Genomic DNA, 20,193 nt, shown 5'->3' with positions numbered 1-20,193 from the left:
TACATGTTTGTCTATATTTATTAGAATTTAGTTTCTCTTGTGACTCGTTTTTCCATCTTCTTGGCCCGTTTTTCTTTTCTCTTGCTGTCACTATCTTACGTGCCTGTTTGTTTTACTTGACTGTGAGCTCCTTCAGGTGGTCATCACATCTTATTTATCAAGGTTTCCCCTTCCAGAGCACACAGACAGTGCTTAATGAATGTATATCCAATTGCATTATTGAAGCCATAGGCATTACCCTTTATCATGGTTATCATCATTATCATCCTCCTCATCACCGCCAGTACCATTTATTTAGTCTCACAGGATGCTAAGCCCTGTCTCGGGAGGTGTGCGTATATAGTCTCTCATCTTCCTAATACCTCGCCCAACAAAGTGACTATTGGTAGCTCTGTTTTACAGATAAAGCAGTTGAGACTCATGCAAGTTACACGGGCTGCCCAAGGACACTCAGCCGGATTACGAAGGGAGGGGTTATGGAGCAGAGTCTTTTCAGCCTGGTTCCAAAGTATGTGCAGTCTCCCTTAGAGCAATTGGCCTCTTCCTGGCCAGGCATTAGAATCACCTGAACAGGCTTTTAAATGATAGCTATATCCAGTCCTACCCCAGGCCAATTGATTCAGAAACTCTGGGACTAGGTCTGGGGAAGTGGTGTTATAAAAATCCCTACATGATTTTGATGTGCAGAAATGGTTGAAAACCTTTGGTCTACATTGGGAGTGAACCAGCTTTTTTTGTAAAGTGCCAGATAGTAAATATTTTAGACTTTGCCTGCCATACAGTCTCTGTGGCAACTATCCACCTTTGCTGTTGTAGGGTCAAAACAGCCAAAGACAAAAATGAACGAACATGACTGTGTTCCAATTGAAACCCATTTACAAAAACAAACGGCAGCCAAATTTGGTCCATGGGCTGTAGTTTGTGGACCCCTAGTCTATATCATAATACTTCGAAGATCTTGGAATTTCGGATTGTCCCAGTCAAACCAGGACATCTGGTCACATTAATTACCTTGCTAAGTCTCAAGGACAGTGGCATGAGAATCTTTGCCCCACCTCAACAGATTCTGCTTCAGTAGGTTGGGGCCTGGGCATCTGCATTTCAACAAGGGATGCAGCTGATTCTGATGTAAGCAGACTTCGTGGGTCCTTACTGCAAGAATCACTGGGCTACCAAAGCATAATGTTCTTGGCAAGTAGCGAAAGCTTGGCTGGAGAAGCAGAACTGGTTCTTATCCAACAATTCTTTAAGCTCATGGATAGACATTTTGTGCGTCCCTGCCTGCCTTATGTTCCAGCATCCTGCCTCCAAGGTTCTGGAACCTTGGGTGCCCCAGCATCACATCTTCCCAGTCTGCACGTTGGCAGAGAAGGAAGCCGTCCTGCCTCTTCAACTCTGAAATTAGTAGAAGACCAAAGTCCTTGTATATTTCAAAATATTGAAGAAGAAAGTGACTGTTTAACCACCTACGTGATAAAACTGATACTGGCATTTATCAGTCTGTGTGTGTGTGTGTGTGTGTGTGTGTGTTTTAATAGTTCAGTAGTTAGAAAATGGAGCCTCCATTTTCCCGTCATCCGCTTTGAAGCTATGTAGTGGGTGAATGCCATCATTTCTGTTTCCGACCTCTTTAGCATCCATTATTTCTCTGTTGTCCACATCTAATAGTCTGGATCCTTTTAGTTGTTGATGGCGCAGCGATTACTGGGGCTGCTGCTTTAGGATGACTTCCAAATGCATCTGAACAGTTGAATTTACTTACTGCTTCCCTCCTGAAAGCTTTTTAGCATGATCCAGCTGGGGTGGTTTCATCGGGAAAACCATTATTTGCGGCTCTCTTTTTTTGAGGGGTAGAAATAAATTTCCCAAAAGGTGAAAGTGGACGCTGTTCATTGTGGATCTGCAATCTTACTTTTTCTTCTCTCTCCTTCTTACATTCCATTTGCACAGTTTTTCTCAGGAATGACTTCTTTCTGGGGAAATGGAATGTTCTAAATGGCACGATTGAGTCAAATCAATGTTTAGAGTGGTTTGGACTTTTAAGCCTTTTGCTGGATTTTGGCAGTATCATTTTATACTGTAAAACCCCTTTTTCCCAGGTAACCTATAATATTCATATTGAACATTATTCACAGCTTTCTAACACCCCCTCATTTCACTTAGCTATCAGCTAAGCAAATAGTGCTCAAGAGTTAAAAATATGCTATTCTTCCTCTACAGCACATGCACTTTTATGTGAAAGGGGAACCGCTCTGTGTTCCTAATCTCTATATACATATCTATCTGTGCATGTAGTAGCTTTCAACACTGTAATTAGACACAGAAACCACACCGTGCCAACACAGTGCACACATGCAGGTTTATAGAGCAGCTGTGACAAGTATATAATATGGTAAGACACCTTTTCACCAGCTGGGACAAATTCTAGAGTATACAAGGAGAGTTTCAAATGAAAATTAGGTAGAAGAATCTGAACTATTTCATGCAGGAGGACTGCACAGATGAAAATATCTAGGACGCCTCTCTGGAAGAGTGTATTTGAGAGGCAATGTGCAATACTGGAAGGCTGATAGCTCAAGGAGTCCAATCCTCTTGGATTTAAATCCCAGCCAAGGTGCTGTGTGATCTTGGGCAGGTTGCTTTACCTCTCTGAGACTCAAGTACCCTGTTACGTCACAGAGATAATAGCAGCACGTTTACCTCATGGGGCTCGTGTGAGGATTAAGTGAGGTAACAAATGTCAGGCTGCAGACACACTTTCATCATCTGAGGATCGGAACCACAGTGTGGTGATGAAAATGAAAGGAGATACGTCATCATTACAACAGAACTCTCTGGAATATGCCCCTCCCTGCCACACACACAGCAAATATGAGTCTCTTTTGTGAACTGTCAATGTTAATAGCATCCACATTTACTCAGCTACCCTCATAAAAAAATTAGAAGCTACACTTAAATGGTTTCTCTCTCCTCCTACCTGTCCCCTTCTTCTGGTGCCTGATCCCCCATGGTCACTTGGTACCAAATTGTGCCATTCAGCCTCCGAAATAACTTTCTAATTCGGTCTCCTCAGCTTCATCCTCCCTGTCACTGCCTCAGTTCAGACCCTTATTGTCTTTTGTCTGGATTAATGCAAGAACCTCTTAACCAATTTCAGTATCTTCGGCTTGGATCCTCCATGATCCATTAGTAGCCCCATTTTACAGATTAGAAAATTGAGACAGAGAGAGGTTCAATCAAGAGCCCCAAATCACACAGCTGGTAAGTGGTATTATAGGGATTCCAACCTCAGCAGCCTGGCTCTAGGATCTCTGCCCTTTCCTGCCTTGGAGCTTGGTGCAGTGCATTATTTGGTTGTGGAAATCGGCAGTACCTCCTACGTCTGGTAATTGCCTGGAGTGAGTCCTGTTTCCCCCTCACCAGATGTTTCCTTAGAGCTGCTCTAAGTGATACATCGATCCTGCATGAGCTCCAAGGAGCAGCCAAGCCATTCTGCAGGAAGAGAGCGGGTGAAGGAGGAACAGGCAGAAATGTACAAATGAGTTCTGGTGGGAGACCATCAGTGCATCGTGGATGCTGTCCAGAGGCTGACGTGGGCCACGTATAAAAAGAAGAGGCTGAACTAGGGATGGAGAAAGTAGGGATTCAGGTCCATTTCAGCATTTCAGGAGTCTGGTCCAGTGGGTGGGGCCTGGCACGAAGAACTGCCAGCGGGGATGATGCTGGGATTCTGGCAGTATCAGAGGCTGCTGGTTTAGAGCAGGATCGCAGGCAGACGTGATGCTGTGGTACCACAGGGACAGATCATCCATGTTCCCGTGAAGCCACAGCCACTCTGAAGCCGGGGCCAGGGCTTTCCCACGCCCTGTGGTCGTAGGCACTAGAGTGGCAGGAAAAGTAAACTGAGAAACTACAAGTTTCTCCTTGTAGAAACCTTACTCATTCTTTAAAGCTCACTTAAAAATTAATATTTATCTAAGGAATCCATACTTGTGCCTTTAAAATCAAATAGTACTGAAGGCTTTATAAAGGACCGTGACAGGCCCTCCCCAACCTTACAACCCCAGTCCTTTCTATCCCCCCAGTTCCATTCCCCATGGAAACCACTTGAGCCATTTCTATCCTAGCTGTTCTTGTGTTTACCTCCATTTATATAACTAGTACGAATACTTGTATTTAAAAGTAATTTTAAAATATTAGACACTAACTTCTTGCCGTGGTAGATAAAATTTGAGTAGGTAAAATTGCAGGTGGATGAAATTTGGTCGACACCCCATTCCCCTCTTCACTCTTCTCAGTCTGTCCTCACTTAAATCTTTATTCATGCAAAGTTCATCTTGGCATGGAAGGTGACCCCTTTCCTGGAACGTGTTCAGAGACTGCTCCTCCCCTGCTCCCACAGAGCTGTGTATCTCTCTTAGTGCACTGTTCCCCTTGCCCTTCCACGTTGGGGTTATCTATAGAACAGGTCACACAGCTGTGGTCTTTACTGCTGTGTGCCCGATATTGGTAAACCCTGCTCTTCTTCCCTGTCCCTAGCCATCTCTATATCTTTCTGCTTTGCCAGTCTCTGGGTGGGGGGAAACCAAAGTGGGTACTTCCTGTGTGCCCTGAAAGGCTGGGACGCCGGTCGTTCACTCTGCTCTCTCTTTCCCTGAAAGGAGAGCTCTTTCTAGCTGAGGAGTTCCCTCTTAGCACTGAGTAATGCCAGCTTAAAGGACGGGGTGATGCAGGCAAAATGAAGCTGTTCTTCTTTCTCTTTATGTGTGGTTATTCTCACATTTTTTGTTCCGCTATGTTGCTAAAGTTTCTTAAGAGGGCTTTAGAGCTCTCCCAGAACTCTTTTTGATCATGGATAGGTAGCAGTCTAATTGTTGATCTTTCTGGGAGGACAGAGGCTAACATCTCCTACTCCCCCATCTTGGTGACATCACTCACTAACACATCGTTAAGGCTTTTTCATTTATATTCATGAGGGATAGTGGTCTTGTCTTTGCATGTGATGTCTTCACTTGCCATTGAAATTAAGGTGACTCTGGCCTAATAGAATGATGTGAGACCAGCTCTCTCCTTCTAATATTTTCTGAAATAGATGGTGGGAGATTGGGATTATTTTCTCCATTAATAGTCAATGGAATTCACCAGTTGAGTCATCTGAATCTGGGCTTTTCTTCCCTGAAAGGGTTTTAATTAGTAATTTAATTTTCTTGTTTGTTACAGATCTATGGAGATTTTCTATTTCTCTTTGAGTCAGTTTTGGAAATTTGGATCTAAGAATTTGCCAATATCTTATAAATTGTCTAATTTGTGGCATAAAGTTGTTCATAATATTCTCTTATAATCCTTTAATTTCTCTGTGGGTGTCCCTTTCTAATTTCTGATTTTGGTAAATTCTATCTTCTCTCTTCCTTGGGGATGCTAGCTAAGGGATTGTCAACTTTATGTGGTAAACAGCCAATTTCTGGTTTTATTGATGTTTGTGTTTTGTATTTCACAGACATGTGTTCTAATCTTTTGTATTTCCTTTCTTTTGCTTGTTTTCAGTTTGGTTTATTTTCCTTTCTTTCCTTTCTTAGGGTAGGAACTTAAATTATTGATTTGAGACTTTCCTCTCTTCCACTATAGGTGTTTAATACTCTAAATTTCTCTCTAAGTACTGCTTTAGGCACATCCCATAGACTTTGATATTCTATTTTTTAAATTTTCATTCACTTCAAAGTACTTTCAAATTTTGTTCCCAATTTATTCTTTGACTCATATGTTATTCAGATGGGTGTCATTTAAGTTCCAAATGTTTGTGGATATCCCAGATATATTCCATTCTTGATAGCTCACATTCCATTGTGGTTGGAGAACATATTTTATATAATTTCATTCTTGCTAAATCTGTTGAATTTATTTTATGGCTGAGTACACGGTCTATCCTGGAGCATGTTCCATGTGGTATTGAAAAGAATGTGTGTTTTGTAGTCATTGAGTGCAGTGATCTATACACGTCACTTAATTTAATTTGGTTGATAGTGCTGTTCAAGTCTTGTATAACCTTGCTGATTGTCTTTCCTCTTTTTAATCCATTATGGACAGGAGGCAGTTGAAATTTCCAAGTATTGTTGAATTGTCTCTTTCTCCTTTCGTTTCCGTCAAATTTTACTTCACGTATCTTGAAGCTCTGTTGTTACATTTGTAAGCATTGATAATTTTTATATCTTTCTGATTTAATGACATTTTGTCATTTGGATATGTCCCTCTTTGCTTCTAATAATATTTCTTGTTTTAAAATCTACATTGTCCAGTATTAACACAACCCTCCAGCAATCTTTTGGTAACTATTTGTGTGATGTGTCTTTTCCATCCTTCTAGTTTCAACTTCTGTTTGTCTTTGAATCTAAGATGTGTCTTTTGTAGATCACGTATAGTTGGATCTTGCTTTATTATTCATTTTCCCAATCTCTGTCTTCTAATTGTTTTTTTTAGACCATTCACATTTAGTGCAGTTATTGATAGGATCAGAGTTACATTTGCCATTTTGCTATTTGTTTTCTTTGTCTTCAGGCTTTTTTGTTCTCTGTCCTTCCTTTATTAACTTCTTTTGTGCTAAATAAATCTTTCAGTATATCATTTTAATTCCTCTATTGAATATTTTTTACTGTTTTTGAGCTATTTTCCTAGTGTCTGTGGTAGGGATTCCAATATGCATTTTAACTGACTATGGTCTATTTCAAACGAATATTAACTTAATTCCTATGAAATATAGAATGTTTCCTCCAATGTAACTCTGTTACTTTCCCCTCTTGTGCTCTTGTTTTTATATATATTATATCTATATATGTTACAAAACCAATACTAGAATGTTACAGTTATTTCTTTGTACAATCTCATGTCTTTTAAAGAATTTAACAGAAGAAATGAGAAAATATATTTATAGATTCTTTTTTTTAAAACCCAGAAATTTATTACTTCTGGCTCTCTTAATTTCTTCCAGCTGATTCGAGGTACTGTCTGATGTCATTTTCTTCCAGCCCAAAGAATTTCCTTTAGTATTTCTCACAATTCAGTTCTGATATCAAGAAATTCTTCCAGTCCTTTTAAATTTAAGAATGTCCTTATTTCACCTTTATAATTAGTGGATAGTCTTGCTGGATAAAAAAATTCTTCGTTACCATTTTTTCTTTCAGTATTTTGAATATGCCATTTCACTGCCTTCTAGGGTCTATTTTCTCTGATGAGCAGTTAGATATTATTTATGTTGATGCTCTCCTGTACATGTTCAGTTGTTTTTCTCTTTCTTAAGATTTTCTCTTTGTGTGTGGCTTCCAACAGTTTGACTATGATGTGTCTAGGTAAAACTATATCTTTGTATTTATCCTACTTGGAGTTCAGTAAGCTTCTTGGATGTGTAAATTAACATTGTTTCATCAACTTTGGGAAGTTTTGGACATTATTTCTTCAAACAATTACAATAACTATTAGATCCACAATTTGAGGAGGTGTATTACATGAGATTTGGGACATTTACTGGGAAAGTCTAGGAACCTGGAAATTGGAATGATTACATGTATTTGGATTCACATATAGCTGAACTCATTGGGCACAATGAGTCTCCCTTGATTTCATAAGCAGTTGTTTCTCCCTGTGTGAGGCTGTTCCTTCATTGCTGGTATTCAACTATAGGATGAATCTCAAAATCATTATCCTGAGTGAAAAAAAAGCCACACAAAAATACACTGTATGATTCCTTTTGCATGAAACCCTAAAAAGATAAAACTAATCTAATATTGACAGGTGTAGAGAGAAACAGTTCCCAGATGGAGGTGTCTGAACAGTTTGAAAAGTGATCCAATATACTGGGGCTCTCAATAGATTGCCTCAATTACTCACTCAGATAAGGTTTGAATACAAGAATATCTTCAAGAGGGACATTATGTTCCTCAATATTTTATAAAATGATCACTAGCCATATGAGGGTGAATGCCAGGTAAGTACACCTCCCCCAATTACTGCGAGGATGGATCAGTGTGAGGTCAAGATTAAGGTGAAGAAATTGTATTCCTTCACTTACATGGATTTACCGAGCATCTAGGAAGCCCAAAGTTATTATCAGAGGAGAAGGATATGGTCAAACATATACTACTACTTGGTCAGAACAGATGTTCTAAACTCTGTGCACTTTGCCTGGCAGGTGTACACTTGCCTCTGCACAGCTTTGAGGCTTATTAGACAGTTCAAGTTTGTTGTACCTGCCACACACTCTGCAATTTTAAGGCCTTTAAGGTATACTAAAAGTCACTGCTTTGAGGAGCTTAGAAAAAGAAGTGAAGAGTAACTGAATTCTGACAGTGTCTGTCTCACTTCTCTCTCTCTCTCCAAATCCTAAGGGGTGATCCTAGTATAAGTTACCCCTGAAGGAGATACACACTATCCTCAGGCCCTGTCCGAACTTCCTTACTGGCTCCAGGCCCATAATAGGAATAAAAAACCAGCTATGTTCAGAGTAAAATTGCAAGAAATCCAGAAATTAAAAAACCAAAAACACAAAAGGAACTCAAGATCTTGCCCAATAAAGCAGAAACTAGGTAGCACATAAGGGGGTGGATCCTTACCATATTAGATTAGGAAGGATGAATTATGTTTGGATAGGCTCAAATTAATCAATATGAGTATACTCCCTGTGGACTCAGGAGCAGCCCATGTTGCATTTCAAAGCAATGAAATATGTATTTTCTCTAATGGGATACTGACAAATGTTTTTTGAAACTCTTAGAGTGTTTCTCATGTGCAGCCATCTTTTGTGGTGATATGAAGGGATCAGTGGTGGTGGCTCTTTGATCATGAAGTTCATTGAAATGAAATAGATGGGTATTCTACTAAGATGCTTCTTGAGATATATATCTATATACATGTGAAATTCTGGATCTTGTGGGCAGAAAACGAACACAAATCACCACAACAGGGATTTAGATTCTCTTTCTAAATCCTTGATATATCCTACTTTATAGACAGGAGGCTTTGACTAAAGGGAAGGCTGGGTCCCTTTGACAAAATTCCTCATAACTTGGTCACAAGAATATACAATTAAACATTCCCCAAAAGTCCCCAAGGGAGACCTGTGGCCACATACCCATCAACTCTCCTTCAAACTGGGTTTACAGTGTATGGTGGCATCATTGGAAATTATGGCTGCTACGATTACAGTCTCACTTAGGGGTGGTTCTGAAATGTGTGGTGAAAAAAAAATCTTCCCAGTGGGTAGAGTTTAAGGAGGTATATTTAGTTCACTTTGTGAAGAACTGACATGTACTTGAGTTTCGATTTATACTGATTTATGTCCAGTAGCTCAGTGAGTTGACAGGTAGTAGGGGGCTAAACAAGAATAAGACTGGAAAATTGGTGACCAAAAGGTCTAGAAGAGACACATGCGGATGGAATTCTAAGAATAGGTATTGAATGGGGTTTATAAATGCTTAACGGAGGATAGGATATCAGAGGGAAGAGAACAAGTGAGGTGTTGGGTATTTATTCCTTTGGCTCTCCGTGCTGAGCCATGTAATGGGCATTCACAATGTTTCTCTTCCTAAGACCACAGCTCTCATAAGGGTGGCCTTTTGTGCTAAGTTCTGATAATGTTACCTACTCTCACTACAGCCCTGGGGGTGATAATAACTCTCTACCAACACTAGTTACAGGATGCTTCACTAACCCTACCCACATTTTTAGAGCCCTATTTATTAGACTCTCCTCAAGTGTCCCATGGTTTCTTGACAACTGACACCTGTTTCTTCAGGGGACCCTGACTAATAGGCCCCACAACAAGCCTGATCATAAACTCCATGGGGGTAGGGAATTTACTCTCTTTTATTTGATGTTGCTATCCCAGCACCTAGAATGATGTCGATTGTACAGTCAGTTTTCAATAAATGTTTGTTAAACGACATATGTGTGACCACTTTCTCTCCTTCGTGATCTTTATGTTAAAGTCTATTATGATTGATTTAATATAGTTTAACCAGCATTCTTGTGCTTTTGTCTGTAATTTGGTAAAGAATGACAAAGAATTATAAACGTCAGCAAAAAGCAAGCAAACTTGTCGTTATGTGCATGGAAATCCAAGATATTTAACATAAAAATTTATGAAACAATAAGAGAATTCAGCAAGAATCAATGTTAATGTAGAAGACCCAACAGATTTCCTATAAACATCCACCCCTGGAGCACCTGTGCAGACCCTCAGTAGAATCTGCACACTGGGCCCCAGGCGCGCCAGGATGGGGCTCAGGGGTTGGTGGGTCCGGCGGCTGTAAAGGAACAGGGTGGAGGTCCCAGGTTGAAAAATTGTAAAATTATAATTTTACAGCTATATAATTTAACTACTTCAGTCGTCATGTCTTTTTCTTTTTACAAAGTCAATTTTCCTACCTAACTCCAAATTTTTTTCACACCATCTAAGTAATATTTTAATATTTTCCATATCCAATCCGTATTCAAATTTCCCCAATTACCTCCAAATGACTTATGAAAAAAATGCTATTTTAATCGGGAGCCAATAGCGGACTACCCTTTGCATTTGACAGCAGAGTTCAGGCTTAACCCTTAACCTCTTCGGGCTCGGAGGACCCTGGGCAGGAGAGATTTAAGAACACCGTCCTCCCGCTTTCGCGGAAAGGCCAAAAGTGACTTGAAATGTAGACGCGGAGGCCTATGGGAAATGTAGTTTTAAATAGGTGAGGTTCACCGCCTGGACTCCGGGAACGGGACGCCACGCTCCTTCTGCGCATGTGCAGCCGTAGCCTCCTCGTTTGTCTTCTCAGGACTCCAGAGAACCGTTGGGGAACTTTGGGGTGTGCTCGGAAAATGCAGGGTGCGCACCGAGGGCGAGGGACTAGCTGGGAAGGGTGTGCCTGTGCTTGGGGATGGGAGCAGGAAGTGTCTGGGACCTCGTCGCCCCCCGCGGCGGTGTATAAACCCGGGCGGGCCGTCAGAGCGGGTAAGGCCGATGGGGGAGACCCCGGCCCTCGGGCTGCCGGGGGGCGCAGGTGTTCGGGGCGGTCCGGGATGCCCGAGGATCGTGTGACCAGCCCGCCTGCAGCCCGACCGGAGAGAAGCCCATGTCGGCGGCGGTGGGTGCGGGAGGGAGGAGTGCGTTTATCAGGCGGACGGTGACCGTGGGTCTGCGGTGGAGCCCGAGCTCTGGAGCACTACAGGCCCGGTCAGTGCCAGCTCTGTCACCTGTTAGCAGGGGCGACAGAAGGAACCTGGGCGAGAGTCAGGGTTCTCATCTATAAATATTAATAATGATTGTTTCACGGCGACGTTTGGAAACATAGATCACTATTTTAGACAAGTGCCAGGTAGGAAGCCTTAAGTAAGTGACAACTGCTGTTATAGTTAGAGGACGCTTTGTTTTTTTACTGGATAGTTTAATGTACCCTGACAACCACTTCACCAGAAACCGAGGCTCGGGTCGGTGGCCCGATGTGCTCGAGTCAGGAGCTCCCAGCCAGGGAATTTGGATTCGAGGGCAGGTGTGCTTGGCTTCAGTCTCAGGCTTTGTCTGATGTCACACCTGCCCAAGACTGGCATTACAGCCTTCACAGCACTTAGGAACATGGCCTGTCCCTGCATCCCCAGGGATGTAAAGGAAAGGATGTGGATGGAATCCCACCATGTGTCACATGTATCCTGGGATTTCTAGTGTCTCTTCAGGTCCCTTGGGTCAGACAGAGGTGCCTGGCCCCCTCTGCATTGTCAGGCTTTCTGTCCTTGAAGTCTGACGTTATAATGAATTCTAAGAGTCAGCCTTTTTGCCCCTAAGATGAATTTATTTCTCAGATCCATGTCCCAGTTGCCTTGAAACAAACCAGCCCTTGTGAGGCAGGAAGCAGGGGGCCTCTGTGAGGGAGTCTTACCTGGAAGAGAGCGCCCCTCTGACCTTAGACCTCTCTCCAGAGCTTCAGAGCAGAGACAAGAGCCCAGAAAGGAGCAGATGCTAGATTTGCAAGATCAGAAGCAGGTCTTGATCCTCCTGCCCAGAATGAACCAGACTTGATGATGCCACCTTCAGGAGCCACCACACTGTGTGACAGTGGGGCATTTGGGCCGTCCCTGGGAAGTACAGGTGAGCTGGGGTGGCCCAGGGGCAGGCTGCTCAGGAAAGGCTGCTTTGTTGGAGAGCCGTGAGGGCAAGGTCTGGGGGTAAGGGACAACCAGGCAGAGGGAGGAAGTTCTGTCTCCAGTCCCCTTAAATGGCCCCTGCTATTTACAGATGCGCTGCTGTCACACATGTCCACCACCACATGTGACATTAGTGACGTTATCCTGATGTCACAGGATCCAAGAATGATGATCTGTGAAGAGTTTTCCAAGGTCACCTACTTCTAACTCTTTTGAAAGATTTAAAGACATTGGGCCTGAAAATTTCAGTGACTTGTCCAGGGAAACGCAGTTTGTGACAGTTCACTCTCTCACAGGTAAGTTACCAAAAGCATCTATCGAAAGGGCCTTTTGAGAAATACTTCCCAGCTGAAATGAACAATTACAAATTCCTGCCTTAAATCCTCCCATCTCTTTTACTAGGCTTTCCGTGGATTGTGTATACCAGGGGTTGAATAATATTACTGAGAAAAATAGATAAATGATGCATACTGAGCATTTTTCTGCTAAGTTAACTTTAATGAAGGAATAGTGTCTTGTCGTTTGGCGTCCTTTAATTCAACTGATCGGTTGTTTTTATTTCTTTCTGTTATCCAGAAGGACGCATGCGTTATTGTTAAATCAATCGAGTAAAGTTTATGTTCACTCAGTAAAAAACTGCAGATTTCAGCTCCATGGTCATTTCAGAATCACACAAAGACAGGTGTTGCTGCCTGTCCATGATCCTTCTTGTGCCTTTTCAAGGCCCAGAGGGCCCTGTGCCTATGGGGAGGATGATCCCCAACTGGGGTGCTGAGATTTGAGGAGGTGAATCTAAGAGCTGTAAGACAGCTAAATCTCAGGACCCCTGTCTTCTTTCTGTCCCCTCAGCTGAACCACAGTCCTCTGTACTCGCCCAGGAGCCACAGAGAGTGAACATCCCTCAGGTGAGCTCTTTATTCATTCCCCACTTTATATTGTAATGGATTTATAAGGTTTAGCAGGATCCATGCATTAAAGGAAAAGGAGAAGTTGAAATAGTAGAAATCAAGTCAGTCTTGAGGAAAAATATAGCGTGTTTTACTATTAATTGTGATGTTGGCTGTTAGCTTTGAGTGGGTAACCTTGTCAGGGTAAGTAGTTTCCCACTAAGCTACCTGTTTCAATCTCTTTACTTGTGATTGGGCTATTCAGATTCTCTGTTTCTTCTTGATTCAGTTTTGGGAAGTTGTATGAGTCTTAGAATTTATCTGTTTCTTCTGGATTGTCCAGTTTGTTGCTATATAGTTTTTCATAGTATTCTCTTATAATCCTTTATATTTCTGTGGTATCTGTTGTAATTTCTCCTCTTTCATTTCTAATTTTATTTATTTGAGCCTTCTCTCTTTTTTTCTTAGAGAGTCAGGCTAAGGGTTTGTCAATTTTGCATATCTTCTCAAAGAACCAGCGCTTTGTTTCACTGATCTTTTCTACTGTTCTTTTTTCTTTTTTGGTTTCAATTTCATTTATTTCTGCTCTGATTTTTATTATTTCCCTCCTTCGGCTGACTTTGGGCCTTTGTTGGTTCTCCATTTTCTAACTGTATTTTAAGATTGCTTATTTTAGATCTTTCTTGTTTTTTTAAGCTGGGCCTGTATTGCTATGAATTTCCCTCATAGGACAACTTTTTCTGCATCCCATATGAGTTGGTATGGTGTATTTTCATTTTCATTTGTCTCCAGATATTTTTTGATTTCTCTTTTAATTTCTTCAATGATCCATTGGTTGTTCAGTAGCATGTTGTTTAGTGTCCACATATTTGTCACTTTCCCAGCTTTTTTCCTGTAGCTGATTTCTAGTCTCATAGCATTTTGGTCAGAAAAGATGCTTGATGTGATTTCAATCTTCTTAAATTTATTGAGGCCTATCTTGTTTCGAAACATATGGTCTGTCCTTAGAATGCTCCATGTGCACTTGAGAAGAATGTGTATTCTGCTATTTTTGGACAGAATGTTCCATATATATCTATTATATAGTCCATCTCGTCTAGTTTTCCATTTAATTCCACTATTTCCTTGTTAACTTTCTGTCTGGATGATCTATCCATCGATGTAAGTAGACTGTTGGGGCCCCCTGCTATTATTATGTTGTTGTTAATATCTCTTTTTAGGTCTGTTAATAGTTGCTTTATGTACTTTGGTACTCCTTTGTTGGGTACACGTATATTTATAAGTGTTATGTCTTCTTGTTGGAGTGTCCCTTTTACCATTATATACTGCCCCTCTTTGTCTCTCATTGCCTTTTTTATCTTGAGGTCTACTGTGTCTGATATAAGTATTGCAATAACTGATTCTTTTGTTTGCCATTAGCTTAGAGTATCATCTTCCGTCCCTTCACTCTGAGCCTGTGTTTGTCTTTAGAGCTAAGAGTGTTTCCTGGAGGCAGCATATTGATGAGTCTTGTTTTTCAATCCATCCCACCACTCTGTCTTTTGATTGGATAATTCAATCCATTTACATTTAGAGTGATTATTTATATATAAGGGCTTAACGCTGCCATTTTATCACTTGTTTTGCAGCTCTGTATTTCCCTTGTTTCTTGTCTTGTGTATTTTGGACTGCCAGTTCAGTTTGGTAGTTCTCTATGATGGTTTTCTCAGTTTTCTCTTTTTTGTGTGTGAGGAAGACTGGCCCTGAGCTAACACCTGTAAGCAATCTTCCTCTTTTTTAGCTTGAGGAAGATTGTTGCTGAGCTAACATCTGTGGCAATCTTCCTCTGTTTTTTGTATGTGGGATGCCAGCACAGCAGGGCTTGATGAGAGATGCATAGGTCTGTGCCTGGGACCTGAAGCTGCAAACCCTGGGTGGCTGAAGCAGAGCATGTGAACTTAACCATTATGCCACTGGGACAGCCCCTCAGTTTTCTTTTTTTCTGTATCATTTGTGTCTCTGTTCTGATTATTTGTTTAGTGGTTACCATCAGGTTTGTATAAAAAATCTCGTAGATGAGATATACCATTTTCTGATAGCCTCTTATTTCCTTGGTCTAAGCCAGTTCCATCCCTTTCCTCTTCCTCTGATTTGTTGGTCATAACACATTCTGTTTTGTGTTGTGATTTTGTGGTTAAAATCACAAGATTATAGTTATTTTTGATGTTTTCCTTCCCTTTACCTTTCATGTCATAATTAAGTTTTTGCTAACCTCTTCTGGTAGAGAGCTGCAATTTTCTGACTTTGGCTGCCTATTTATCTCCTTGCTCAAGGCTTTGTGAACTCTTTTTTTTCTTTTTCAGGTATGAAGGTCTTCTTGAGCATTTCCTGTTTGGGGTGTCTTGTGGCGATGAACTACCTCAGCTTTTGTTTATGTGGGAAGGTTTGTATTTCTCCACCATATCTGTAGGATATTTTTCCCTGGATAGAGTATTCTCGGCTGAAGGTTTTTGTCTTTCAGAATTTTGAATATCTCATTCTACCTTCTCGTAGCCTGTAAAGATTGTGCTGAGAAATCTCCTGAAAGTTTGATATGGTCTTTGTAAGTTATTTTCTTCTGCCTTGCTGCCTTTAAAAATATTTCTTCTTTGTCACTGACTTTTGCCAGTTTTACTACTCTATGCCTTGGAGTAGGTCTTTTTACATTGATGTAATCAGAAGTTCTGTTAGCGTCTTTTACTTGTAATTCCAGCTCCTTTTCCAGGTTTGAACAGACTTTCTGCTCCTTTCTCCCTCCCTTCTCCCTCTATAATACCCGTAGTTTTTATGTTGCATTTCCTAATTGAATCAGATATTTCTCAGAGAATTTCTTCGGTTCTTTTTAGTCTTAATTCTCTCTCCTCCTCCATCTGAAGCCTTTCTATATTTCGGTCCTCCAGATTGCTAATTCCGTCTTCCATAACGTCAGCTCTGTAATTCAGGGTATCCAGATTTTTCTTTATCTCATTGTGTTTTTCATCTCCAACATTTCTGATTGGTTTCTCTTTGTAGGGTCAATCTCTTTTGTGACGTATTCCCTCTGTTTATTAATTTTATTCCTGATTTAATTGAACTATCTGAATTTTCTTGTAACTCGTTGAGTTTTTTAATGTTAGCTATTTTGAATTCTCTGTCGTTTACATTGTAAATTTGTGTGCCTTCAGGATTGATTTCTAGGTGCTTTTCATTTTCCTTCTGGTCTGGACTATTAATATATTTCTTCATACTATTTGATGGGGTTGGTTTGTGCCTTCACATAGATAGTATCTGGTTGCAGATTCCACCTGCCACCACTGGAGGAGGTTCAGGAGCTGTGTATTCTGAGCCTGCTGTGATCCCTGGTGTCTGTGCTTGTCCTTTGGAATCTATGCTGACAGGACCCATCTGCGATTGCCTGCTTGTAGCTGCTGCTTTGCTAATGTACGCACGGGCACTCTAGACGGGGTCCCTTGCCCTGGCTGACTGGCTGAGCTTGTGAGCCCAGCAGGGGGAGGGGCACTTCTTTTGCATGTGCCATCCCGTGGGTGTTCTCTGTTTGCCCTCGCTGTCTGTCCTCCTGGCGTGCTGGCTTCATGAAGACAACCCCACAATAGCTTAGCCTCCTCTGTGGAGCTTTCCTATGGGATGTGAGGGAACTTGGAGAGCGAAGGCATTCCTACAGAGTCTCCCCCCAGGCCCCTCTTTTCTCAGAGCTGTGCATGGTCCTGTGCCCTAGGTCATTGCTGGGGAGGGAGAGGAGATCCCCTTACTTCCTCCTCCTTCCTCCTGGGGGGTCCAGCACCTCCACCTTCAGGCATTTGGCTGCATGGGTCTCTCAGATGTCTTTTGTGTTGTGTGCCTGTCCTCTGTTGGTTTATGAATGTCCTTTTCATTCTTTCTTAGGGAGGAGAGTCTAAGGGAAGAGCTCACTCCGCCGTGATGCTGATGTCATGCCTGGTCATTCTATTTTTAAGTTTTTGAGGAATCTCTGTACTATTTTCCACAGTGGCTGCACCAATTTACATTCCCACCAGCAGTGTATGAGGGCTCCCTTTTCTCCACATCCTCTCCAACAGTTCTGTTTTCTTTGTAAAGATTGGCACCTGAGCTAACATCTGTTGTCTATCTTTTTTTCCTTCTTGTTCTCCCAAAACCCTCCCAGTACATAGTTGTATATTCTAGTTGTATATCCTGGCTGTGCTGTGTGGGATGCCACCTCAGCATGGCTTGATGAGTGGTGCCGTGTCCAGGCCCAGGATCCAAACCGGCAAGACCCTGGGCTGCTGAAGTGAGTAGCGCACACGAACTTAACCACTCGGCCATGGCACTGGCCCCTCTCCAACACTTCTTATTTCTTGTCTTTTTAGTAATAGCCATTCTGATGGGCATGAGGTGATATCTCATTGTGGTTTTGATTTGTATTTATCTAATAATTAGTGATGTTGAACATCTTTTCATGTGCCTGTTGGCCATCTGTATATCTTTGGGAAAATGTCTGTTCAAATCCTCTGCCCATTTCTTGACTAAGTTTGTTCTTTTGTTGTTGAGTTCTTTATATATTTTGGATAGCAACCCCTTATTGGATAAATGATTCGCAGATATCTTCTTCCAATTGCTAGGTTGTCTTTTCATTGTATTGATGTTTCCTTAGCCATACAGACGCTTTTTAGTTTGATGTAGTCCCATTAGCTTATTTTTTCTTTTGTTTCCCTTTCCTGAGGAGACATATTCAAAAAGACACTGCTAAGAATGATAGCAAAGAGCTTACTGCCTATGTTTTCTTCTTTGGAGTTTTATGGTTTCAGGTATTACATTCAAGTCTTTAATCCATTTTGAGTTAATTTTTGTGCATGGTGTAAGATAATGGTCTACTTTCATTCTTTTGTGTGCGGCTGTCCGTTTTCCCAACAGTGTTTATTGAAGAGACTTTCCCTTCTCCATTGTATGTTCTTAGCTCCTTTGTTGAAAATTGGCTGTTCCTAAATGTATGGGTTTATTTCTTGGCTATCAATTCTGTTCCATTGATCTGTGTCTGCTTTTCTGCCAGTATCGTGCTGTTTTGATTAATACAGCTTTGTAGTATACTTTGAAATTAGGGAATGTGATGCCTCCACCTTTGTTCTTTTTTCTCTGGAGTGCTGTGGCTCTTTGGGGACTTTTGTTGTTTCCAGTAAATTTTAGAATTCTTCTTTCTATTTCTGTGAAAAATGTCATTGGGGTTTTGATAGGGATTGCATTGAATCTGCAGATTGCTTTAAGTAACATGGACTTTTTCACTATGTTGATTCTTCTAATCCATGAGCACAGAATATCCTTCTGTTTCTTTATGTCTTCTTTAATTTCTTTCAACAATGTCTTATAGTCTTCAGTGTATAGGTCTTTCACCTCATTGGTTAAATTTATTCCTACCCACTTAATTCTTTTTGTGATTGTAAATAGGATTGTATTCTTGATTTTTTATTTCTGCTCGTTTGTTTTTAGTTTTTTGATGGATTCTTTAGCGTTTTCTATATGTAAAATCTCATCATCCACAAGTAGTGACAGTTTTACTTCTTCCTTTCCAGTTTGAATATGTTTTATTTATTTTTCTTACTTGATTGCTCTGGCTAGGACTAAGAAGGGTGAGCGTGGGCATCCTTGTCTTGTTCCTGCTCTTAGAGGGATAGCTATCAGTTTACACCATTGAGTATAATGTTAGCTGTTGGTTTGTCATATATGGCCTTTATTATGTTGAGGTACTTTCCTTCTATAATTATTTTATTGAGAGTTATTATCATAAATATGTGGTGAATCTTGTCAAATTCTTTCTCTGCGTCTGTTGAGATGATCATGTGATTTTTATTCTTCATTTTGTTAATGTAGTTTATAACATTGATAAAGAATACTGTTGTAATCCTTTGTATTTCTGTTATATTGCTTGTGATTTCTTCTCTGATTTTATTTATTTGAGGCTTCTCTCTTTTTGTCTTATTCTACCTAAAGGTTTGTCAATTTTGTTTATACTTTCAAAGAACTAGCTCTTAGTTTCGCTGATCTTTTCTATTTTCTTTTTACTCTCCATGTCATTTATTTCAGCTCTGATTTCTAGTAGTTCCTTTGTTCTCCTGACTTTGGGCTCTTCATTTTTCTTCTTTTCTGATTCTGTTGGATGTATTGTTAGATTGTTTATTTGAGATTTTTCCTGTCTCACAAGGTAGGCCTGTGTTGCTAGGAACTTCCCTCTTAGTACTGCTTTTGCTGTATCCAATAGATTTTGGTACACTGTATTTTCCTTTTCATTTGCCTCCAGATATTTTTCCATTTCTCCTTTAATTTTGTTGTTGTTCCAATAGTTAATGAATAGCACGTTGTTTAGGCTCCACATATTTGTGACTTTTCCAGCTTTCTCCTTGTGGTTGATTTCTAGTTTCATACCATTGTGGTTGGAAAAGATGCTTGATATCTTTTCAGTCTTCTTAAGTTTATTGGGAGTTGTTTTGTTTCCCAACAAACAGTGGATCTTTGAGAATGTTTCATGTGTACTTGAGAGAAAATGTATATCCTGCTGCTTTTGGATTGAATATTATATATGTATCTGTTCAATTCATCTGGTCTAGTGTTTCATTGAAGATCAACGTTTCTTTGTTGATTTTTCTCTCTAGAAGACCTATCCATTGATGTAAGTGGGGTATTAAAGTTCCCTACTCTTATGGTGTTGCTGTCAGTTTCTCCCTTTAGATCTGTTAATAGTTGTTTTATAGACTTTGGTGCTTCTACGTTAGGTGCATATATATTAATAAATGTTATGTCTTCTTGATGGATTATCCCCTTTATCATTATATAATGCCCATCTTTGTCTCTTGTCTTTTTTGGCTTGCAGTCTATTTCGTCTGATAGAATTATGGCTACACTCACTTTCTTTTGGTTGTCATTTGGTCGGAGTATCATCTTCCACCCCTTCACTCTGAGCCTATGTTTTTCTTTAGAGCTGAGATGGGTCTCCTGGAGGCAGCACATTTTTGGGTCTTTTTCTTAACCTGTCCAGCCTCTCTGTCTTTTCATTGGTGCATTCAATCCATTTACATTTAGGATGATTATGGATATATAGGGACTTACTATTGCCATTTTATCTTTTGTTTTATGGTTGCTCTATATTTCCTTT

At 40.7% G+C, this 20,193-nt stretch overlaps 1 long non-coding RNA gene across 4 annotated transcripts in view; it reads left to right on the top strand.

The window, feature by feature from the left end:
- Window positions 1–1,560: 1,560 nt before the first annotated feature.
- The window catches only part of LOC138922856 (uncharacterized), a 59,325-nt gene continuing 40,692 nt past the window's right edge, over window positions 1,561–20,193 (top strand). For 2 of the 4 annotated variants that reach the window (XR_011436022.1, XR_011436021.1), the window contains exons 1-4: window positions 1,561–10,981; window positions 11,944–12,112; window positions 12,260–12,464; window positions 13,018–13,073. This is a non-coding gene — a long non-coding RNA (uncharacterized lncRNA). The remainder of the gene's footprint in view (window positions 10,982–11,943; window positions 12,113–12,259; window positions 12,465–13,017; window positions 13,074–20,193) is intronic. The other 2 variants (XR_011436020.1, XR_011436019.1) reach the window with 2 other exon arrangements.

Source organism: Equus caballus, unplaced genomic scaffold (assembly GCF_041296265.1).
Source record: "Equus caballus isolate H_3958 breed thoroughbred unplaced genomic scaffold, TB-T2T haplotype1-0000016, whole genome shotgun sequence".
NCBI lineage: Eukaryota > Metazoa > Chordata > Mammalia > Perissodactyla > Equidae > Equus > Equus caballus.
This window is presented reverse-complemented; position numbering and strand designations above follow the sequence as displayed.